This window comes from Triturus cristatus, chromosome 2_1 (assembly GCF_964204655.1).
Source record: "Triturus cristatus chromosome 2_1, aTriCri1.1, whole genome shotgun sequence".
In the NCBI taxonomy this organism is placed as follows: domain Eukaryota; kingdom Metazoa; phylum Chordata; class Amphibia; order Caudata; family Salamandridae; genus Triturus; species Triturus cristatus.
Genome location: NC_140581.1, coordinates 791,505,458 through 791,531,620, shown reverse-complemented (window position 1 = coordinate 791,531,620; position 26,163 = coordinate 791,505,458).

The window sequence follows — 26,163 nt, the reverse complement described above, 5'->3', positions numbered from 1 at the left end:
TGTCCCACTTCTCGAAGCCCTTCGAGGTCCACAGGGAGCCCAACTGCTCGGACGCGTATAGTGGTGACGCCCGGGTCAGACGATCCTTCCACCCCATCGCCACATTAGCCGCGTGCCACACTCGCACCATGACACGCGTGGGGCCGGTCAGCCGAGCGTCGGGCGTGCTGGAGTAGAGCGCTCGATTATAGCCCCCACCCGGGAGTAGCATCTTATCCATTTCGAATGCCGGGTTTAAAGCGGGCCCATACAGGCCGTGATTAATCGCAGCCAGCTGGGAGGCCCAATAGTATCGTTTGATATCCGGGAGGGCAATCCCGCCATCATACCATGGGAGCGTCAGCTTCGCCAGGGCGATACGCGGCCTCCCGTCCCAGAACAGGCGGCGCTGCAAACTCTCCACCTCACGGAAGTAGCGCGCTGGGACGGGGTCCATAGTATCCTGCAAAGCGTAGAGGAAGCGCGGCAGAGACATCATCTTAAACAATGCCGCCCGGCCGAGCGGCGAGAGCGGCAAGCGCCGCCAGCGCGTGACATCTTCCTTCAGGCGCTGGAGGGGGGGAAGCAAGTTCCGATCATACCGGGCCTCCGGGTCCAGAGTAATGAAGACACCCAGGTACCGAAATCCCTGCGGGGCGATCGGGATCGGACAGCCCCGCGGGAGAATGGGCGCCTCCCCAGAGAGAACATACACGCACGATTTAGCCCAGTTGATGACAAGGCCGGAGTTACGACCAAATGAATGCAAAACATCAACCAGTACTATAAGTGAGTTACGTGGGGAAGCTAGGTACAAGAGGATGTCATCAGCGTATAGGGATACGCGGTCCTCATGCTCGGGGGTCCAACAGAGACCACGGATGGAAGGCTCCCACCGCAGCCACTCTGCCAGGGGCTCCAAGGCAAGCGCAAAAAGGAGCGGCGATAAGGGGCAACCCTGCCGCGTGCCCCGGCCCAGCTCGAACGGAGCCGATACTCTAACGTTCACCACCACCTGCGCCAATGGGCCCGAATACAGCAATTTGACCCAACTGATGAACCCTGCGCCAAAGCCAAACTTCGCAAGCATCGCCCAGATGTATGGCCATTCAAGCGTATCAAACGCCATGGTGGCGTCCAGGGATGCCAAAATGGCCGGCTCCCGTATGTACTGAACACGTGCAAGCACCCCATGCAAACGCCGCAAGTTGAGAGCTGTGTTACGATGGGGAATAAAGCCGGACTGATCCTGGTGAACCAGTTCGCCCACCACGCCGACCAGCCAATTGGCCAGGACCTTGGCGAGAATTTTAGGCTCCGCGTTCAGTAGCGAAATTGGCCGATAGGATGTAACCCGGTCCCGAGGTCTCCCCTCCTTGTGGATAACCACGATTGTAGCCAGACGCTGGTCCAGCGGGAGGGAGCCCACCGAATGGGCCTCCAGGAACATCGATCGGAGATGTGGTGCCAGCGTATCCGGTCTCAATTTGTACAACTCGATGGGGAGACCATTAGGACCCATGGCCTTGCCGGAAGCGATCGAACGTATGGCGAGGGCGATTTCGTCGGAGGTTGGGGCAGGCGTCCAACGACACTCTGTCCTCCTCCGAAAGGGAAGGCAGCGCGATATCCCTGAGCAGGGTACGGGAATCCTCTTCAGAGCAGGAAGACACCGGGGAATACACCCCACGGAAATAGTCCGCGAAGCAGGAGACAATTTCTTCCGGCTCAGTAACACACACACCGTCTGTTTTCTCAATCAGCGGGACTACACGACTCGCTCTCTCCTTTTTGTCCAGCCACGCAATCAATTTACCAGCCTTATCACCCACATCATACAATCTCCCCTGTTGCTCTCTACTGAGGCCCCTGGCTGCCTCCGTGACGAGGGCCCTATAGGCCGCTTGCTTGAGTTGGAGGACATGCAATACCGCATCCGTCACCCCACTTTCTAGATTACCCTCCAACTCGGCTATCTCAGCTTCCACCCGGGTCACTTCCTCCCGCTCGCGCCTCCGGGTGTGGGAAATGAGGGACAGGGCCTCTCCTCGTAGTACTGTCTTGAATGCCTCCCACAGTGAGACAGCCGAAGGCACGGACCCCACATTCTCGTCAAAGTAGCGCTGGAGGGATTTAATCAATTCAGCGCGAATAGTGGGGTCGCGCAAGTACCAGGGATTGATCGGGACCACCCTACCCTCACCCCTCGGAAAAAGGTCCAGGTGTAACAGGAGCGGGGAATGGTCCGAGATACCCCGTGCCAAATGGCGCACCTCTCCCACCCTCCCAACATAGGCCGCCGGGACCAGGACATAATCTAGTCGTGAGAGACTACCATGGGCCCACAAATGGAAGGTATACTGTAACTGCGTGGGATGTTTTAAACGCCAGCAATCCACCAATCCCAAAGTGTCCAATAGACCAGAGAGCCACGCTTGGGCCCGGGGGAGGTCCCTAGGGGGGTGACGATCCACAGTCCCGGAAACCACCGCATTGAAATCCCCCCCCACCACCAGAATCCCCCCCGGAAGGCCAAGGAGGAGGCGCCCCAGGTCCGCAAAGGTAGTCGACTGCAGCCCCGGTGGGACGTATACTGACACAAAAACCACCACTTTGCCCTCCATCCTTCCCACCAAGACCGCGTAACGTCCCCTGTCGTCATGGAGCACCTCATCAATCTCCAGCGGAAGCGAGTTCTTAACCATGATGCCCACACCCCTTGAGCCAGACGTAAAGCCCGAATGGGCCACTAGGCGATAGCCACGCCGATTCATGGCGCAGAAGGAGTTGCCAATGAGGTGTGTCTCCTGCAGAAAAACTACATCGGGCGAGATTCGCTCCAAGTACTGCAGGACCACCCCACGTTTAATCCTGTCCCCCAGTCCATTCACGTTCCAGGACCCCCATCATAGACAAGAGCCACCATTCGTCCCCCCGAGAGCACTATAGAGCTAGCACAATGATACTTTTGACTTGTGGTGAAAACAAACAACACCCCCCCATCCCTACCCACCCACCCCAACAAAACTCCCCCCTCCCTGCACCCCTGCATGAGCCCGAACAGCCCCCCCAACGTGCAGTGTGCCTGTCGCCCCATATATATAATAAAAACTAGCTAAGCCCCCTAGAGGAGGAGGGAGAACCCCCAAGAGACCCGACACAACCTCCATAGGAGGGGAAATTATACAGACAGATGCTTAATCGAGAGTGGCAACATTTTTGTCCAGAGTGAAGCCCAACATCACCCCCTCAGTCCCGATCCAGTGTGCCGTCTCCCCCCGCCGCCCCACCCCGCCCCCCAGGTCACGATCCCCAGACAGAGTGTCCAGCCAGTCTCCGGCCGCTTCGGGGCGATCAAAAAAGTGCGTGCGGCCCTCTACCTCCACTCGCAGCTTGGCTGGGAAGAGCATTGCGTATTTAAGGTTCAAGTCCCGAAGACGGCGCTTGACGCCTTGGAAGCTCAGTCTCTGCTTCTGGACCGCTGTGGTGAAATCCGGATAAAAGTTCACCTCCATGTTGTCAAGCTTAACCGGCCCCAACAGTCTGGAGGCTTGCAGGATAGCGTCTCTGTCCCGAAAGTTGAAAATCCGGGCAATGAGGGGCCGCGGAGGGGCTCCGACCTTCGGCCTTCCCCCGGGAACTCTGTGGGCCCGCTCCACCGCGAAGAATTTACTCAGCCCCCGTGGCTGGAGATGGGTAGCGATCAGGTCCTCCACAAATAGGTCCGCCGCCGCTTCCTCCCGTCCCTCGGGTACTCCGATGATGCGGATGTTGTTTCTCCGGGCCCGACTCTCGGAGTCCTCCAGGCGCCGATCCATAAGCGCGCTCGCCTGACTAAGCCGGCGCACCTCTGTTTGTAGCGCCGCCACATCAGTAGTAAGGCCCGATGCGGTGTGGGCCAAAGAATCAACTCGGTCGTTGGTCTTGGAAAGATCGGCCCTCACCAGGCCAACATCCACGAGGACCGAGTCGATCTTCTGTGCCAGTGTGTCGAACCGCTGGCCTACCGAGGCCTTCATCTCGGCAATGGCGCCCATGACATCCCGCAGAGTCAGATCCGTGGGCAGGTCCGGGGCATCAGGAGGGTCCTCAGGGGATTTGTGCGGTCCGCCGGGAGATCCCTTCTGGAGAGTATAGCGGTCCATACTGTTGGCCTGATGGGTGGTGCCACGCTGGGTCGGCTTGGTCTTTGCCCAGTCTCCATCTTGTTTGGTGGCCATGGCCACTAGTCTCCCGGTCGCACCAGTCACGTCGTGAAGGGCAGGCAATCAGGGCCACAAGCTCCGGGGGGGGCCACCCCCGATCGGCGGGGTGGGTCACAGCCGGCGGGCAGGCCAAGTCTCCCAGCGAGACCACACCAACACAAAGAGCCCCGCGACCCAACCCTGCAGTGATTGCAAGGGGGTGCGAAAGCGAAAGCGCGGGGTGCGCGACTCGCCAGGCCCGGCCCGCCGCTGTTGTTCACTTTGACACTGGGTCACCCCTCAGCGCAAATCCGGGGTCTGGCGAGGAGAAGGCCGCAGACTTCAATCGGTGCTCACTCCGGTGTCCGAGGTCCGATTTGACAACGGGAAACGGGTGCCACCTCAGCTCAGGCTCACCAACACATTCCCCTCATCCGAGACAGGATAAATTCAGGATAGTCGTGGGAGGTTGCGGAGGTCCTCGGGAGCCTCGCACCTACGCGGCCATCTTGGTTGCGCGCTAGGCTCCTCCTGTTCGTGGTACTTATACCACTATTTTAGTATATGGTTTGAGCGGCCACCAGGGCCTATCCATATAAAGTGCAACTTCTGTGTATTCTACTGTAATCTTGTTTGACGATTTGTGCTCCTGTGCTCATAAAGAGACTAGGGGTTACTTTGAGAAATAAATACATATATATTTTGAATATATATCTGTGTGGTGTCCTTTCATTGGTATAAAAGGGGGTTACATTTGGTAAAACAGCTTGCTTAACACGTTTCACGAGTTTAGCCTCAAAGACTGCTTAGCCTACGCTACCACTAGGGCAGCTAGTCCGAAAAGGTTGACTTACAACCACACCATAAGGGTTGCTTGGCATGGTACAAGGTGGTCACTTTAACTAGTGAACATCATATACCAGGCCAACTTCTCACAACCACTATAGGAGTTATGGATAGTACACTTACAGTAGAGTTTTATATGTTATGATGTTGGGTGCTTTTATCTACAGGAACCTGGGATTTATTATCAATTTTACATATTGGAACATTTTTATTTGTAGTGTTTGCAAGGGTTTTAACAAATCATGCAATAAAGTTTCTTCTTTCTTTCAGAAGGCACTGCTCTCCCTGAGGCCTCTCAATTAGAGGATAGGCCACTGACAGAATATATGGACAAAAAGGCTATCTCCCTCACATATCACAAAATCATAAACAATCAACCGGATCCTACAAAATAATTACGGGAGAAATGGCAGACTGATGTAGGGGACCTGGATGATGCTGACAGGCAAGTCACACTCACCTCGCCACGTGAAGTGGCGACATCCTCAAAATTACGATTAGTACAATTAAAGATACTACATCGCATCTACTACACACGAGTAACCCTGTGTAGTACAGGGAGGGCTGAGATTACGCTCTGTTTGCGACAGTGTGGGGCAGTTGGTACCTTCTATCATACCATATGGGGATGCCCAAAGATTGTGGCCTACTGGGAAACCATTATGCAAGTTATCACACAAGTTACTAGAGTGACCGTGCATCCGTAACCCAAGAGGTGCCTTTTCAGTCTGTAGGAACCAACCGATCTCATCCAAGCAGCGCAGGATGATGTTTGCAAAACGGAACATAGCCAAACACTGGGGATCGCAAATTTCTCCAAAGTCTCGAGAATGGTGTGAAGATATGGATGGGGCTATGGTAGCGGAATGGGCGGCGTATATATATCGAGGTTGCCCCAAAAAATGGGAACGGGTGTGGGGTCCATGGAACAGCTACAGAGGGAAAATGTGTGCTCCACACATGAATGAGACAGACACGGACTCAAGTTAATTTAACTGGGGGTGGCATTAAGCCGAAGGTTGTCTCGCAGGTTCACTGTCACGGCTGAGCAGTTTTAATGGAAGATCAATGAACTGTGAAGTATGCTTATAAATCAAGATTTTATTTATGTAACTGTATTACTGCAAATTTTCTCTATGTTTAATAAAAAGTATTTTAAAAAAATAATCTAGGATGTGAAAATAATGATGTCCCATACAAGTTCCTGGACAGTATACAAGTATGAACAAAAATGCGTTTTTAGATTGTGCACACCTCTGCATGACAACATCTAATGGGGCAAGTCTTAATAGAGTTGTATAAACTGATCACCACAATGACATGATTGCAATGGTGAAAGTAGCAGTTAGCATATTGTTCCAGGGATAATGACCAACATGGAAGCCACACTTGGTCTTTCACCAATAGTGTCCTAGACTATCCTTGTTAATCATGTTCGAGCACAAATATTGACTTATTGAGAGTGACTTTCGCTCTCTTCCATTAATTTATTGATTTTTACTTAACAATTAAAAAAAATGCTTGTTACAGCATCCTATGCTATAAGAAACACTGGACTTTTGCTATGCTGAGTCTGTTTCAATTGGGCAGAACCAATTCAGACCCTCCTGCAACCTCCGCACATGCCTGCTGATGTCACATGCATTCATGCTGACTGGCAGCACAGGCAGAGTGACTTCAGAAGCTTTGCATGTGCTGATCCCATGACACAGCTAACATGGCTCTGTAGTGCCCCGACCACTAAAAATCACTTGATCCAGTGATAGAACTCCACACGACTGGCAGTTGTATGTGGGTGACCAGCAATTCATATAAGCTATACATTGTGCCCTTGAGACTCTATATATCAATATTACAGAAGGAGTGATTCTCAACCTAACAGTTTTCATCTCTGCAATGGCACTTGACTAGACTACTGACACAGCCAGGTGACCCTTTCTTTGGCCTCTCTTTGAGTGCATTCAGATATATGAGATAAGAGACAGTACCTTTAACAGACATTTTCTTTACCTTGATGGTGGTAGAGTGTGCCAGAGGTTGTAGTGACCATGCACGTACTATCATAGCAGCAAAGCATGTCAATGTAATAATGACACCAATGGATGTGTCCAAAGACCAGGGATCACAGCGGACATGTATGGAGAAATCACATTTGTTATTTCTTCTTCTCTCTATCCATTCTAGACTTTCTCACCGGGGACTTACTTAGGGGCATATTATCAAGCCAGGCGATAAAATTATCGCCGCTTTAGCGGCAAAAAACTGCCGCAAAAACGGCGATAATGGGCTTGATAATATGCTCTACGGAATTCCAATTGAAGCCCAGGTTAGATGTCCTTCACATCTAACATGGGCTTCAATTGGAATTCCATAGAGCATATTATCAAGCCCATTATCGCCTGGCTTGATAATATGCCCCTTTGATAGCAGGATGTGAGATAGTTAGGAGTGCAAACTAGTCCTGATGAATGCCCCGGAAAAAGCATTGGCCATAAAGAAAAGGGGCAGAAACATTTTAACACATCACTTAGGATTCATATTGCATGGATTCTAATAATGAGATATATCAATAAGTATAAAACTACCTAACCATCCCATAAGAATTTTTATCTTTTCTCAAGGTCCCAGATACCTTACAAATTAGAAGGTGCACCTCCCAACCCTCTTGGAAGAGCTCCCGAGGGAGCCTACTGTGTTAACCTTTAAATCATCCTGATGATGAAGCATGCCACCTCCGTGAGTGAGCGCCTTCGCCCCTTTTAGAGGAAACCCTTACGTGATTCACCATTTCCCAATCACTGACAATGGTGGGCTTCAGTTCCCCATAAAACAAATCTCTCCAAGAAGGCCAAAACCCTGAAGCTCCAGAGTCAAACTGGCAAAGGCGCGTGCCCTGCTTAATTCCTCCTTTAGGCACACACACACTACAGGACACGGCTTCTTCTCCCTTCCGTTCACTCTCATTGTGCCCGGTGTACGTTCTTGTTTAGCCCCGCCTTGTCGTACCATGGAAAAGGAGCTTGAATACAGCAGGAACCTCATAACCCTAGGTTGAGGGTCTTCTCTGTGGTAGCTTAACCCAGGCCACATTAAGCGGGTGAGGACAAAGGCATGGCCTTCAGCATCCAGCGGAGCTCCTCAAATCCCGCCATCACCGCATTCAGAACATTTTCAGAAAGGAAGGGGAGTGCCCCATTAGCTCCACCTCTATCTCCCACTTTCTCTATCTTTAGCTTTTGACCCTCTGTGATAAATATATCATCGGGGAGAGACACCAGGGTGTCATAGGCGGGGTTGGGAGGAATTGCCTGTTACTTCTTTTAGGTTCTCTTGGTTTAGAATCCCTCTAATAGACTACCTCTGATTGTAATCCTCTGACATGCCCTAATTCTACTACCAGATATATAGCCTTGCACGCACACGTGCACACACTCACACGCACACATACAAACCGACCCACTCACCCACAAACAAATGAACATATTGCCTCACTGCCTGCTTTCTCTCCCTGCTCCTGACCCTATGAATCAGAAATATCAGTGATTTGAGCTGATATCTCATAATGTAGAAATTAATCAGATATCTAACAGCATTCTCCAATGAACAATCTCATCAAACATCTGTGCTCCAGAAACACATGTAAATGACCAGCCGAAAACAGCATACACTGACACCTTGATGCACTTAACACAGCACCAAAGCCATGCGGAAGGCAAAGAGTTGCCAGTGCAACAGCACTGTCATGCACCACATCAATATACACACTGGAACCACTGCAACAAAATAAAACATGCATACATTATGCCAAATAATTGGGTGCTAATCACATCATAATATGATATCATACTTGCATTGTGATGAATATGTAGAGAGTACTTTTTTGAATTTACTTTGCCTGCACATTATAGTCTCCATTTCTTTTCAATACGTGCACAAAGTACTGTGGATTTCAAAATCTTTTAATAACATTAAATTCATCTATGAAAGGACTTTATACCCAGAGCCGTACGTTATTTCTAGCAGCGTTTTTTAAACTTAAAAGAAAGTGTGCATAAAAACAAAGCCATCATTATTATTTTAAGAGTAAACGTTAATGATGTTAATTTAGGACTTTTCCCGCAATTAAAAGCTAAACCTCATGTTTTCGACTTTTCCACAGAAGGGGGGGGGGGGGGGGGGTTCCACGTCAAATCGACAGATTGCGACCATTGTCACCTTAACGTGTTGGACATTATGCTAATGGAAATAAAAACAACCGGTACTGGATGCGGCGCTGAGGCTATGGTGCATTAGAGTGTGGTTGCTCGGGTGACTTCAAGGCCATCTGGAGTTTCCGGAGTCTCTATTGCTTCCAAAGAGGCCGTCGCCTTTAAAAGGGCCTCATTTAGTTCCGCGTTGTCCCATCTCAAAGCCTATACACATGCAGTCCTCAAATCAAATAAAAACGTGTGAACGCGCTTCCTTGCCCCACTTGGACAAATGTGCTTATCTTCTTCTGAAAGAGCGTCTGAAACTTTAAAGAATGCCTGTGGGTGGCAGAGGCTTGATAAGGAAAACGGTTGTCCTGGGGAAGTTGTTATCAGAAGAGAAAAGGCAGCAATCGGCTAAAAATGTCAGCTCATCTTCTCTAATGCATGCCACCAAACACAATCAATTACATGCCAGTTGAACATCCCTGTGTAATGGGAGATCACTTGTGTGGGCCTGGGAATCTGTATGTTCTTCAGAGCTCCTCTCATCCACAGTGAGACACTCTCAGACCCATACCCGCCCATGCCAACCTGCACATTGGCCTGCTAGGCCTCACCAACGTGGAAGTCCACTGTCTGCTACTGTCACGCTGACATCACTGTACAAAACAAGGGCGTCAGTCTGTCACAAGAGGCAAGGCCTAGTATCACATCCACACAAATCCTTAGCAGGTGCCCTGTCCCTTGGGCTTGTTCAGATACAGTATAAGACGAATTATATCACCCAAAGGGCAGTAGCAGCAGCTAGCCCGACCTGTTTCCAACACAGACTATTTCTATATTTTGCATCAAGAAGTGCATTCCCAGCTAGGTCATACACAGGATGCAGCAAAACTGGAAATAAATGAATAGCCTTTGCCACATATTGCTTTTTTTGGGCCCTCTCTAGTGGCACAGCTTGGACAACAGAGAGGTCATGAAGAGGTTAAAGTCACGTCGGCGTAGTATTTTGCATAATCAGGCAACTTAGGTATTGTAGCAGGACCAATGCTATGTGGTTTCTCTAGTCCCACTGATTATTTCATTCTAACTAGCGCTGTGAAGCAATTTAATTGAGGGATGAGGCACACCAGAAGACATCATATCAACATTGTCAAGAACTGTGGGACTGAGGGCCTGATTATGATGGCAGTTGGAGGAGCGTCTGTCCGCCATCCCTTAGGGAACGGGACCACCCAACTAGCTGTCGGCAGTCCCGCCATCGGGATTAGGATGTGACCACCTTCAAGGCGTGTTGGGCAGTGGCCAGGGCAGCTGACTCCAGAACCCGGGGGCTCACGGTTCGATCTCCGGTGCCGGCGGCAGATCAGCCCAGCACCATGTGACTCTGGGCAATAGCTCACCTAATCTTCCCGACGGCCCCCAGCGCCTTGACACCCTCGGGTAATTGTTCGCACTTTACTAATACTGGACATTTACATTTATATTTTGTATTGTGGCATGTGCTGCGGACTGCAGAACATGCCGCAGTCCACATGGTGCAGGGATATGTAGGGGGCACCAGAGGTACCCCCCAGGGCCCAAATCGGAGTGCCAGGGGGATAATGGGGGCCCGCGACTGGCCCCAAGTTACTTTCCGCCTCCCTTTGCATGGCGGGTTAACCGTCATGAAACGGCCGGCAGAAAGGGACATTGTAATCCCTACGGCAGTGCCGGAGCAGGCCCGCCACTGTTATAGTGATTGCCGTCTGTCCAAAGCACTGAAGTGTGCTCCTTGAGCATGTTGGATATGTGGTGGTTGGTCTCTCTACCCGCCCTCCGTCATCATAATGCTGTGGGCGGTCATGCAGGGTCCGATGGCAGTAAGACCGCCACCGACGGCCTGACGGCGGCGGCCCCACCGCCATCATAATGAGGCCCTGAGTGAGAAAAGCCTTGCCCCATTCACTCCCAGATGCAAGTGAAACAGATACATTTGTATTTATTAATGCTCTCCCATATTAATGTTTCATATATCTACAAATAGTCTCTAATTTTATTTGAACTTTTTGTGTAGATTGAAGCTAAATCGGTATGTTCTCTCTAAAGCAAACAGCATTTTCCTGTCAGAATAATCTTATTCTAAAACTAATCAATCAATGAAGAATAGACATTCAGGTACTCACAGTACTGAAGAGATGGTGTCCAACAGAAGAACAAGGAGACACTTAAGGAGCACATTCATGATGCTACAAAATCACATGCATGATGTCAGCTCGCAACTATCCCTGCTCTCAAAATCCTCCAACTCATTTGAAATGTTTGCTAGCTAGAGTTAATAGCGAAGGCGATGGCGTGTTTGGACTTCTTTGAAGGGATCTACATCAGCCATCTGAAAAAATGTCATTCATCGGCCGCAATGCTTCAAAACCAAACAGCAAGTCTCCATGTCGGGAAACATCCTTTTTACGAAGCAGGAATCACGCTGTGCCTTTACAATGCTGGCAATAGAAGGAACGCGTAATTACCACGCATTCATTTAGCACGCATCGTTACAATGACTTGCTTTAGGGGGGGGCGCATTGGTGGAGTAGTGTTGGATTTTAAGTCCAACACCTTCCCTACTTTTGCGCAGACTGGAGTTGGAATAGTAAATGATACTATTCCAAAGTCCAGGGTCCCTCTAAGGCAAGTAGTTGTAATGACTTGTGCGCTAAAGGAACTCATTGTAATGATGCATTCATTCTAATGCCGGCATTGTAAAGGCAAACATGATAAACGCATGCAGGATTTTGTCGTACAATCCTCCATTTCAGGTAAGGTACTTGGAAAGTGGTGGAGTTTCTGTTGGATCATCACCTTCCTTTCCAGTCATACACAATCATGCATAGTGACACACACACAGGCAGAAACATACAAAGTACATGATCATTCACACTTGTGTAAACATTCACACACAAACACTCATCCAAAGACCTCGTCCCCTCCTCACTTACCGTCTAAGAAGTGGAGGTGAATCCTAGATCCGGATGGCATGGCATCTCGATGTCTGTTCTCTCCTCGGCCGTGTCACCCTCTGGTGCAGGCAGCAGCAGCCGGCGGTGTAATGAGGGAGCTACAGTGCCATGTGGAAGAAGCTGTCACATAGAGATAGGCCTCAGCAAGGTTTAATAGACAGCTACTATTTAAAGTTCCCTAACTTCAGATTCCTGCTGAGATTAAGCACAAACACTGAGCAGACTAGAGGTTCAGGCTGGCAGTGGACTGGGCATGAGGATATCAAATGTGAGTAGAAAGTAGAAAAGACAGCAGCAAGGAGGTCACAGCCACAGACAGGAAGTGCTCTGTCTCTCAAAGGTCCTCCCTCCTCCACTTACTGGCAGGGGCCAGCCAATCTGAGTGTGGAAGTTATTACATATTCAAATCTGTGTATGTGTGTTAATTTGAAGCTATTGTAATTGAAACAAAATCATTATGATGTTTTGGAGTGTTTTCTGGATTAAACCAATCCATGCACAGTTAGGTCTCACCTGTTTTAGAAATGGCTGCTGTATCATGATGTTCATTGTGTGCTTATATTTGTTGTATAACACATCATGCAACAGAATATGATACTTTACTCTGCACGCGTTTACAACACGTGCCATTACCCCGCATTTTTTACTCTGCAACAATTTTTACAACACAGGACTTTACACCGCAAGTCATTACAACGCTTTGCCCATTACAACGCAATTTACTATTCTAACTCCACCGGGGAGTAGTAAAGAGGAATGCGTTGTGATGGCTTGCGGTGTAAAGCCCTTCTTTGTAAAAGTTGCTGCGAGGTAAAGAATGCAGGGTAATGACATGCGTTGTAACGCAGTCGGTGTAAAGGATGTTTACCCACGCAGCAAGGTGTGAAATGTTTATTTTGTATGAAATACTGATCTTGAAGAAGTCACTGAAGGAAGCCCTTTTGCTACTTTTCAAGCTTATTCCTGCTAGCGTACAATATTACATTAATTCACAATCATTTTCTGTTGTTTATGTAACTAGTTTGTTCTGACACCACCAAATGACATTAGACCAGAAGGCGTGAATCTATTTTCATACAGTTAGATAGTGTTAAGATGTGAGGGTTATATAAACCTTTAGAATACTGCAGTGTAATTTGTTGAAATTGTGATAAGTTTCCTCACATCATCCTGATATTGCGGTTTCCATCGATTTCTTGACTGAAAGTGGCTGGATAAACTCCTGGATCTGGGGATGAGTGACAGAGAGAAAAAGAGAGAGAGAGACTATTTGAGGCTTTTTAGTTTCTATTAGGATGCTGCGCAATTTTCTATTGATTTACTGAGCATTTCTGAATTTGCTTATTATTACATTATTTGTGTAACTAAGAGCCTTTGTGGTGATTGATTTCTATGTATTTTACTGAATTAATACGTTAGCTGGTGCATTTGCTTTTTTCCTGTTTTCGATTTTGCACTTTAAATTTAATAACCCTTCATGGTCTTCCAAATTTCTGATTTCAAACTCCATTTTTGGCTCAATCCTTTAATTGGTTGTTGTTTGAAATTATGCTTTGAATCTTGTCTCTAAGAACACATTGCCTCATAGTTTTTAGGTCAACACCTGCCTGACCCCTCAAATCAGGCAGCACTATCATTCACATAACTTAAATGATAGCACGCCCACAAAAGGAGAATCCCAGATTTAGATGGTAGGCCTGAGCACTTCATGGTTGAGCAAGCTGATCATTTGCCCCAAGCCAGGACTTAGTCGCCACTATGGCAGATGTTCGGACACACATGGCCCTGTGCCAGATGATCATCGGATATTGCCAGGGGCACTGGAATTATGCGATTCTGTGACTGTGTCTTTGTTTTGCATAATTATGGATATAATGGATTTGTCACATAATCTGCAGATTTGAACACATATGATTTTTTTTTTTTTAGCTCAAACAGATCAAAGTTACTACAAACGTGACGTGTTTGCGAACAGTGGAAGGTCCTTCACAAAGGTTAACTGGTTATCCTTCATTTGCTATTTCTGTATTTGGTTGTTCATCTGGTATGACTGAGGTGAAATCTTTGACCAGACAGTATGACTGTGTTTGAAATACAAAAAAATGAAGGAATACTATAAAAAATAAAGTACCCCATTATGCCACATGATGTGCCTTAACTGAGTCAAGACTACTGCATATTTTGGTACTTCTCTGCCATATCCTTCCAGTGGTCCTAGACATTCTGTCAGCAAAATCACTTTGCCCACCTCTAAATAGGATGTGTGAAATGTGATTTTAGTGACTGGACTCCCCTCTTTAACCCACACACACATCTGCAAAACTCTAAATAAGACCTTAGGTTTGCAGTTCAATTGACAGCTTTGAATTATCAATAACCTAGCTAACAATAAGTCATTAAATACACACATACATCAGTTACAAAAGACAATGGGAAAGTGTATACATTTTTCTCTCTTTGAAAGCAGACAGAAGTCTTTAATGCACATTGTGTAACTTCTTTAGTTTATGGAGGCTTTTGTTTTGATTGTTGAATGGCAATTAAAAGTGGCATGCCCAGACATTCGTCCTTTGCTCACTGTGCCACTGGATTCTAGCTAGCCTGGCTGAAGAGCGGTGATACCCCGCAACCGGTCCCAGTATGCTTGTTTCCAGTTCAGGGAGGACCTGGCCTGGCAGTTTGGAGTGGACTGTTCCAATGAGGAGCAAGGTCAAGACTGATTTGCAAATGGCTGGGTCCAAACTGTGGTGCCATAGTGAGCAAAAGAACAATGGATTAAACCCAGATCATTGGACTGGGGGTGGGTGGTTGAAAAATTTCAGCACTCCATCCCTCATCTTGTGTTTTTCATGTTTTCCCTAAGTGGCCAAGGGTATGCCCAGACGTGAGTCCCTTGCTCACTTTGCCACTGGATTTAAGCTATCCTGGCTGATGAGGGGTGATGGCCCAAAACCAGTCTCAGGATGCTTGTTTCCAGTCCAGGGAGGATCTGGCCTGGCAGTTCGGGCTGGAATGTTCAAATAAGGAGCAGGGTCAAGACTGATTTTCATATAGCTGGGTCTAAACTCGGGAGGCATAGTCAGCAAAAGAATGATGGACTCAACCCAGACCTCCTGATTGGGAGTGAATGGTTAAAAGGTTTCAGCACACCGTCCCTCATATTGTTGTGTTTGCCATTAAATTTGTCCCACAGTATGCATTAGGAGAACTGGTGCAGGCACAGAGGCAGTATGCTCCCATCCCCTCTCCTGTATACTTGCAGTTGTACAGAGCCTGATATACTGAGAGTGGCTTACCAAGCACCCTCAAGCCAATGGATTGCTCCTTTCCGACGTGATCGGTCTTCAGTAAATCAGAGAGCCGCTCTTTCAGCACATGGGCTTCCCCATGATACTATTCTCATATCACGGATTTGTAACAAAGCAAATATCAATTGTTAATAACTGCGAATGCATCCATATCTACTTCTAGCAGAGGTAACATTGCCATTATGCTGTTCTCTTCCCGATTGTGTCCTCTGTGGAGTTGAGTCAGGTTCTTGAACTGGCCTGGATGAAATCCCTTCCTGAATCTTGCATGTGGGAACAGAGCAATCAAACAGCGCAAACCCCCTATGAGATATGACCAATATGTATATAAAGTTAAACCAAATGTAGATAATGGCTGCAAAGGTCACAGCTTTTAACTCAGCATTTGACATGATCATGCAATCAATAATTTCATGTCATGATTGCACTTCATTTTTGGAGCAAATACTTCCCATGGCAACCACACACAACAAACTCTACCAATACAAATATTACTGATCTGTCTCTGGTGACGGCATGAGCTGATCAGGCGAGACAGACATGATAAAATATGGGGGAGGCAATGGCTTAAGCTGCTTGAGTGCATTGTGTTTCAAAATAAAATTGTATTCCCATCATCTTTTAAAAAATAACATCAAATTACTCTTTAATGCCATACAGACTGGTCTCATGAAATGTTAAACCCATAGCCTCCTATTTTTATTTTTATTTAGAAGAAATGTATATTTGTGGTTTTTCCTCCACATGTCCTTTGTCATTTCTCTGGCAGACTGATGTTCTACAATATAGCTGCATATGTTCTTGAATGCCCTTATGTGCTCCCCCAGTAGTAGTGACAATTCTGTTAGATGCCTAAACCTGGCACCTTCATGAAACACACTTAGAGTCTTGTTAGCTCTTCTTCAAGACTGTATCGCCTTTTTAGGTTGAAGCCTACAAGACATCCCAGCAGTCTGGTTGCTATACACTTCTTGGGGACATTCTGACAAATGACCGAAGAATGCTTCCTGCCCATTGCTTACCATGGGCTTTGTGGTTTGTAATTCACATTTGCTTGTTTTTTATGTGCTGGCTTCATTTGTTTTAGGCTGTCCAGCGTGTCTTTGTCTCTACCCCTCTCTACAACACACTACTCAACACTACACCACTCCGCTCTACTCCACTCCACTCTAATTAACAACACACTATGACACTCCACGGCACTACACTCTACTCCTTCTCTACGACAATCCAGTCTGTGATACTTGCCACTTCACTCAACCCAACTCTGCTCTCTTCTGCACCACTCTACTCTGTGCAAATGCTGTCTATGCCACTGCACTCTACTCTGCACCATTGCACTCTGCGCCTTTGTACTCTATGCAACAGTACACTGCTATGCACCATTGAACTCTGCGCCATTGCACTCTATGCCACTCTAATCTACTCTACTCTATGCCACTGCATTCTATACTACTCTACTCTACTCTGCACTGCTCTACTTTACACCACTACACTATACACCACTGCACTTTATTCTACACCACTGCACTTAATGCCACTGCACTCTACACGACTCTACTGTCCTCTGCACCACTTTAATCTATGCTACTGTACTCTATGCCACTCTACTCTGCACTCTTATGCCGCTCTACTTTGCACTACTCTACTCTATGTCACTACTCCATGCCACTGAAATCTTCACCATTCAAATCTACTATGCACCCACCACTCTACTCTATACCACTGCACTTTTTACTACTCTGCACCACTCTATGGCACTGCAGTCTATGCCACTGCACTCCACTGATCACTAGTCTATGCCACTGCACTCTATGACACTACTCTGCGCCATTCTACTCTAGGCCACTACACTCTACACGACTGCATTCTGCTCTGCACCACTCTACTCTATGCCACAGTACTTTATGCCACTCTACTCTACACCACTCCACTTCACTGCACTTTATGACACTGCATTCAATGACACTCTGCTCTGCACCACTTTGCTCTACTGCACTGCACTCTTCCCAATGCACTTTACGCTATACCCCTCTACTCTAGGCCACTGCACTCTACTCCACTTGCTCTACTCTTCACCACTCTACTCTATGCAACTTCACTCTACACCACACCACTCTGCACCACTCTGTGCCATAGCACTCTATGCCACTGCATGCTATGCCACCGCACTCTATGCCACTCTACTCTACTCTGCACCACTCTACTCTACACCACTGCAGTCTATGCCACTCAACTCTGCACCACTTGCACCACTCAACTCTGTGCCTCTGAGCTCTCTACCACTCTAGGGTACTCTGCATCACTGCACTCCATGCCCCTGCACTCTGCACCACTCTACTCTATGCCACTGCACTCTATGTCATTGCACTTTATCTGCACCATTCTAATCTAGGCCACTGTACTCTACGTCACTGCACTCTACACCAGTCCACTCTACGTAACTAAACTCTACGCAGCTGCACTCCATGCCCCTGCACTCTTCACTACTCTACTCAACACCACTGCACTCTATGACACTGCACTCTGCTCTACACCACTCTACTCTAGGCCACTCTACTCTAAACCACTCCACGACACCACACTTTACTCCACTGCACTTTATGCCACTGCATTCTATGACACTCTGCTCTGCACCACTCTGCTCTACACCACTGCACTCTATTCTTCTGCACTTTATGCCACACAACTCTACTCTAGGCCACTGCACTCCACATTACTGCACTCTACATGACTTGCTCTACTCTGCACCACTCTACTGAACACCACTGCACTTTACGCCAGTCAACTCTGAACCATTCTACTCTATGCCATTGCACTCTGTACCACTGGACTCGACGCCATTGTACTCTGTGCCACTCTACTCTGCAACACAATACTTTACTCCACTGCACTCTAGCCACTCTACTCTACCCTGCTCCACTCTACTCTACGTCATTGCATTCTTCACCACTCTACTCTGCACCACTCAACTCCATGCCACTGCACTTTACTCTACTGCACTCTACGCCACTCTACTCTACTCTACTCTCCACCACTGCACTCTGTGCAAGTACACTCTACACCACTCTACTCTGCACCACTGCACTCATTGCCACTGTACTCTACGGCACTGCACTCTACTCTGCACCACTCTATGCCATTGTACTCTATGCCACTATTCTCTACTGTGTGCCACTTTACTATCCGGCAAAGCACTGTACGCCATTCTTCTCTGAGCCAATGCATTGTATGCCTTTCTAAGCAGCACCTTCTACTGTATGCCACTGTAATCTATGCCACTGCAATGTATCCCCTGCACTTTATGCCACTGCACTCTACACCAATGCACTCTGCACCACTGTACTCCACTCAGCACCACTCTACTCTACTGAATGTTATTCAACTACAATCTACTCTGCATCACTTCACTCCATGCCCCTGCACTCTACGCCACTTTACTCCACACCACTGCACTCTATGCCACTGTAGTCTATGCCATTGCACTCTACGCCACTCTACTCTACTCTGCACCACTTTACTCCATGCTGCTGCACTCTATGCCACCCTACTCTCCTCTGCACCACTCTAGTCTATGCCACTGCACTCTACATCACTGCACTCTATGCCACTGCACTATAGACCACTCTACTGTATTCCACTGCACTCTTTACAATGCTGCTCTACTCCACTGCACTCTATCCCAGAGCACTACACACCACTCGACTTTACTCTGTACCATTCTACACCACTGCAGTCTACACCACTGCACTCTACGCTACTCTACTCTACACCACTCTACGCCACTGCACTATACTATACACCACTCTATTCTACTCTACATCACTGCATGCTAAGCCAGTTCATTCTACTCTACGTCACTCCACTCTCTTCTGTGGTACTCATCACCACTCCACTGTATGCCACTCCACTCAACTCCACTCTGCACCACTCTACCATACTCCACTCCATACGTTGTCACTCTACTCAATGACACTTCACTCTACCTCACTTCACTGTGTGCCATTCTACTCTATGCCATTTTTCCCCAATGCCACTCTACTCTAAGCCACTGTACTCCACTCTACACTTCTCCACTCTACGCTAATCCACATCACTCTACGCCATGCCACTCCACTTTACGCCACTCTACCCCACTCCACTCTGTTGTATTGTAATTGCATTTATATAGCGCTTACTACACCAGACGGGCCGTCAAAGTGCTTTTTCTTTAGTGGTGAATATGTTAGTCAGTTGTTTGGATTCAGAAGGATAGTGGAGGGATAGAAGAGGGGAAACGGTTTGCATTTATATAGCGCTTGTTACCCCTGAGGGAGTGTTAAAGCGATTTTTCGGCGACTAGCAAGCCTCTCTGGAACCCATAGAGGATTAGTGGTGAATTAGTATAGTGAAATTTGAAAGCAATTTGAACAGTGGATATGTTAGTCAGTTATATGGATTGAGAAGGACAGCAGAGGGATAGAAGAGGGAAAATGTTTTGCATTTATGTAGTGTTTGCTACCCCTGATGAAGTGCTTTTTTGGCGAGTAGCACGCTACTACGGAACCCATAAAGGATTAGTGGTGAATCAGTATAGTGAAATATAAAATTAATTTGAGAGATGGACATGTTAGTCTGTTATTTGAATTGAAAAGGATAGTGGAGGGATAGAAGAGGGAATGATTTAGACTTTTTTGTGCTTGTTTTGGAGAATATAGCAGTAGGAGGAGGCTTGGAATGAGTAAAAGGGATGTGGAGGGGAAGAGTCAGAGGGAAGGGTTTCGAAAGGCTTATTTTAGGGGATTGGAATAGTAAAAGGGGTATGAGATGATGCAGGGAGGTGTAGGGTAGGTAAGAGTCTAGAAAGGGTTATTTGGAGGATCATAGTAGTGGTATGGGGTTTGGGGTGATTGGAGGTAGAGGATATATTGATAGAGGTATAGGGTGTGAAATAGGGTAGTGCATTTAAAAGAGTAGTAGAAAGAGATTTGAGATGCGTTTGAGAGTTGAGGTAGAGGATATAGGGTGAGAAATAGGGTAGTGCATTGGATATGTTGAATTGGTGTTCCAACCCCCACTCACCTGAAAACCAGGTACCGCGGGAACGGAGAATGTCCTACCACTCACCCTGTGCCTCCATCCTCCATCCTTCATGCTGAAACATTAACAGACATGAGTGTAAAACACACTGTGGGAAGGCAGGTAAACAAGGGAACAAGGAAAAATAATTATCTGGTTCTTAATAGCCCACTTTCTCCTGGTGCGGGGAATGGAAAGGAGTATCTTGGGAGACAGATTATTCCACAAATGTCTTTAGAAGAAAGAAAGATTAGCACCCAGAAACGTTTAACCCACAAATAACTACAGATGTCTATTTAATTATATATCACACCAGTATGAGCATGGCTCACCCTCGAATAAATGGACAGGAGTCCAACCAGATGTCGAATGTGTAATTCACAACTATCCAGGGACAATAATCCACTCATAGTTGAGTTAGGTTTTTAAGAGTGGGGTCCATCCATAGGGAAAAACAATAAGAACAGAGAAAAAAGAAGAAATACATGAAAAACAACAATAGTGGAAAAAACCCGCAAAAGTAATATCTCAAATAGTGAAAAGGGAAATACTTCCCAAATGTGTTGAGAGCTAAGGGAAAACAGTGCACTGCCCCACTATTACAACACACAAATAACAAAAATTAGAAGTCCTTGTTTGTATGGTGTACTCCGACACTCGCTTACATGTCCATTGGCGCCGAGTCCAGGGGAGAAGCGTCCAATAGATCACAATGGGAACAGTTAGACAAAGTTTTTACCCAACAAAAGAGTCACAGGAATCCAAGGTGGAACTGGAAAGAGAATGAGGGAAATCAGCGGAAAGGCTGGAGGTGAGAGTCCTTCTTGGGGGAAAGAACCGGAAACGAAACCAAGCACAAAGGATCGGAAGGGTGGATCCTAAATACTTTCTGCCCTCGCAAAACAAGTGTCTATGCGGCTGCTCAGAAAATGATTCCGTACCAGTGAGTCGTAACACAGGCGCCAGTCGCCGAAGAAAATACAAAACAAAAAAAAGGTAAAGATCCGAAACAAGGGATAGACACAAAAAGATAACATATGTGTTTTCAGTCCAGAAGGTATATACTTGAATAAGGACTAACGCGTGGGTGGACCACGGGATGTAACATTTAGAAGAAAAGTAATACATATAAAGATCCATAAGTACACAAAGGTATGTAGATCCATAAAGGAAGGCAGTATATGTTGATTAAAGATGCATTAAATAAATTCCGGCTTTCAAGTGTTAGAATCCGTTGCAGTCTTTTCATGGTCGTTAAAGGTGATCCGTGGTAGAGGCTATTGGCGTAATCGAGTTTGGACAGAAAAAGGGAGATGGTTGCTTGGACCTTGTGTGGAAATCCCAAATGGGGGAAGATTTGTGGCAGAGTTTTTATAGTAACAAAGCTTGATCTTGCTAGTTTGTCCACTTGGGCATTCATCGATAGCTTTGATTCCATGGTCAATCCGAGGTTTCTTACTTCCTGCGATACTTTAGGCGGTGTTCCCAGATCATCAGGCCAGGCGGTGAGTGGGTCTTAATGTTTCCAATTGCCACAAGTAAGTATTTCCGTTTTGAAAGCATTCAATTTGAGACCATCCTGAAGCAGATGTGGCTGAGGCATTTGCGTAAGTCCTCTGGTAGGGTGTTAAAGTATTTCGGAGCCAGATAGGTCACAGTTTTGCCTCTTGATCGGATTTTCCTAAAGCGAGGGACCACTAACAGCCCCTTGCCTTCTGACCTGAGACAACGATTCGGGCAGTAAACTTTGAACTTGTCTGTCAGATAGCTTGGGCTCGCACCATACAAAGCTTTATGGGCGAGACAGCATAGCTTAAATTTAATTCTCTGGTTAATAGGGTGCCAGTGGAGAAATTTCAACAATGGTCCAGGGGAGGTGCGAGGTGGTTTCTTAAGGGCCAGGCGTGCAGCCACATTCTGGACAATCTGCAGTCTGCTAAGCAGTGGTACGTTTGCGGTTGCCAATAAAGTATTGCAGTAGTCCAGGCCACCATTAATCAGAGCCTGAATTAAGGTTATGCGTACAGAAAGGGGCAGCCATAAAAACACTCTACGCAGAAGGCTCAGCGTATGGTAGCAGGTCCCTACGGTGGCCAAAATTTGATCCTTCATGGATAGCTGTGCATCCAGCCGGACCCTTTAGATTTTTTGCCACAGAGGTTGGAGAGAGAGCAGGGCCCAGCACTGTTGGCCACCACTCAGGGGACCAGGCGGGTTGCGCAGCGCCAAACAGCAAGATTTCAGTTCTTGTCCCATTTAGCTGTAAGAAATGTTCCATCATCCACTCTGATATGGCTAACATTACCCTAGCAAAGCGCTGATCAACTAACTCCATGTCTTTGTCAAAGGACAGGAGTAGTTGCATATCGTCCACATAGGAGAACGGCGTAAAGCCGTACTCCGGGATGGCTTTAGCAAGGGGGCCACATAGATATTAAACAGGGTCAGGCTCAAACAGGAGCCCTGGGGCACCCCCTTAGTGAGCTTCAAGGTTTGGGATCGGAAAGGGCCTAGGTTGATGGTCTGAGAGCACTGGTCTAAGAAGCTTGCAAACCAGTCAAGAGCTTGTCCCTGCACACTGGTCGCAATATCAGTTTCTGATGAGAGACCGTGTCAAAGGCTGCTGTCAGATCCAACAAGACCAACAGCACTGCTTTATTATCATCCAATTTGATATAATCAGTGACCAAGATGAGAGTTGTCTCTGTGGAATGGTTGGATCTGAACCCAGACTGCGTGGGATCAAGGATGCCATCGCCATCGAGGTAGTTCATTAATTGGGTATTAACATGACTCTCCGCCATCTTGCTCATGAGTGGAAGGAGTGAGATGGATCGGTAATTGGAGAGTACTGAAGCACTTGGGCGTCTTTCCAATCCAGAGGCAGACTGCCCTCACTTAACGATCTCAGCAATAGGGGCGGCCAGAAGAGGGGCAAGGAGAGCATATTTGTGGGCGGGCATAACATCCAGAGGAGATCCGGATTTAGCTATTTTTAACATGGCTTCCACCTGCAAGACCTAAATAGGATTAAATTGATTCAGGCCTTCACCTAAGTATTCAATCGGAACAGATCCAGGATAAAAAGGTGGCACATGATCAGTGTTTTGGGGAAATTGATTGTAAATTAAGTTGATTTTGTCATCAAAGTACACCGCTATACTATCACACAGTTCCTGCAAGGGGATAATCTGTTGGGAATTGAGTAAGCACACTCCTGGGAGAGGAGGGTGTCACTCATGGCACTCAAAGAGAGAATCAAAGTTCTCCTTGTCCATGGGTTTTGTTCCAAGAAATGAAACGGTAATTCAGGGTCAATTGAGTTTATTCATAACATTCATCCAAGGATGTAGAATTATCATCATTCTGTCAATCTCGACTCATTTATCAAATATCCATTAGTCAAATGCCCAATGCATTTTGGGCCGTTCAAGCCCTTCATCAGGGGCGGCACTGTGGAGGAAACAAGGAAGCAGGACTCATTTATCGAATCATACACAATTAAACGAACATGAAAGAGTAAAGCGTAGATTGTGTGAAAAAATGCGGTAAACAATAAAGTTTTCTAAAACGAGAGTGAAAAAACAGGCTGAGTACAAGCGAAATTATTCAAAGTGCAACGTGTGTCATTTGCTTACAAACCACGAAGTATACTAACGTCAATGTGCGGGTAAAGGTGGTGCTGCTGGCTGGTAAGCGCGTCAGTGAAGTCAGAGGTTCCTAATAGCGAACAAACATGCTGTTGTCCAAAGTTTGTGGCGCCCGGTGGGTGGTGAGTTACAAGAGTAATATTCCGGTATCCGTGAGGTTTGGACCCGTTAAACCACGGAGTAAAGAGTGGGTGGGTAGAAAACTGTTATCAAGCGGTCTAAGCGCGGGTGGTTAGTCGGGCATCAACTTACGGTGGAATTGTAGAATCAAGATCCCATCACTTAGCGAGAAAACGCTCACGGGTGCTGCGGCGATAGTGAGATTCGTGGATCGTAATAGTGCGTTATAGTGTGTTATAGGGATAGGACCCCCAGAACCTTCTCGACCTCACAGTCAAACCTAGGACCTGCTGAAACAGGAGATCTACAACCAGCAGCCAATGAGGAACCCACCACCAGCGAACCTAGACAACCGCATTTTTTAGGGGCAGGCACAAGGCCACTAGAAGATCCAGGAGGAAAAACACACACAAAATCTGTAGCGAAAAATACACGCAGTCAGAAAATCTTGTGATCAACATTTCCAGTCATGGTCTTACCAAACTTGAAATCCTGACTCTACAAAAAGGAACCTCTTTTGTTCCCACCTACCATTCAAACCCACTGGAGACTGAAATCAGCCTCTTCAAGTTCATGCGTGTACTCAGACTTAAACATTATTTTAGCAACATACTGAAATTGCCAGACATTCTAAGACAGAACACCTTATTAGGACTTCGAAATAAAAGTACCTACACTGCACCCACAAGCCACAAAGTACTTGATGCCTTTGAGACCATTGTTCAAAAGGAGCTTCAAAAAAATTGGCTATCATAACAAAAACAAATTCAAGAACATCACAAAAAAAGAAGAACAAATCCTGAATACACTAGCAAACAGGTCTGAAATAACCATACGTCAAGCTGACAAAGGAGGGGCACTAGTAATCATGGATACAACCTTCTATGTAGAAAGTGTGAATGAACATGTTAAGGATGCACAAACATACATGCCCATACCCACCGATCCTACAAATAACTTTCTCGACATTCTTAAAACCATCGTCAACACCGCTCTCGAACAAGGAACCATTTGTGAAGAAGATAAAAAATATCTCATCAAAACCGATCCATCCACTCCCTACATCTACATGCTGCCTAAAATCCATAAGCATGCCACAAAACCTCCGTTCAGACCTGTTGTTTCTACTGTCAATTCACTCCACGAACCAATTGGAAAATATTTGGACAAACATCTACAGGCTTCAGTACAATCAATGACCACCTACATAAAGGACACCACTGATTTCCTCAACATCCTGGAATCCATCCGTGGGTTGATAACAGCAGATACCATTTTATGTACAATCGACGTCAAATCACTTTACACCTCCATTCCACATGATAAAGGGATTGAAGCCATCGAATCTTTTTTGATCAACACAGACAAACCCAATGACCTTAAAGTGTTCCTCATGGAACTGATGCACTTTACCCTCTATCACAGCTACTTTGAATGGTCTGACACCTTTTACATCCAATGCTCAGGTACCTCTATGGGAAATTGCGCTGCCCCATCATACGCGAATCTCTACATGCACAGATTTGAATTGGATAACATTTTAACCAACAACGACTGGACCGAACATTTGATCCTTTATAAAAAGTACATAGACGACATCTTTCTTTTGTGGAATGGTCCAATTCAACAACTTGAATCTCTCATTACCATTCTCAACACCGTCGACCAACGCATTGAATTCACACATCTTACCAACACAGAATCCATAACTTTTCTGGATACTTGCATTACCATCCAACAAGGGAATCTTACTACACAAGTGTACACAAAACCAACAGATCGTAACAACCTTCTTCACTTTCACAGTTTTCATCAGCCATCGCTCAAAAATC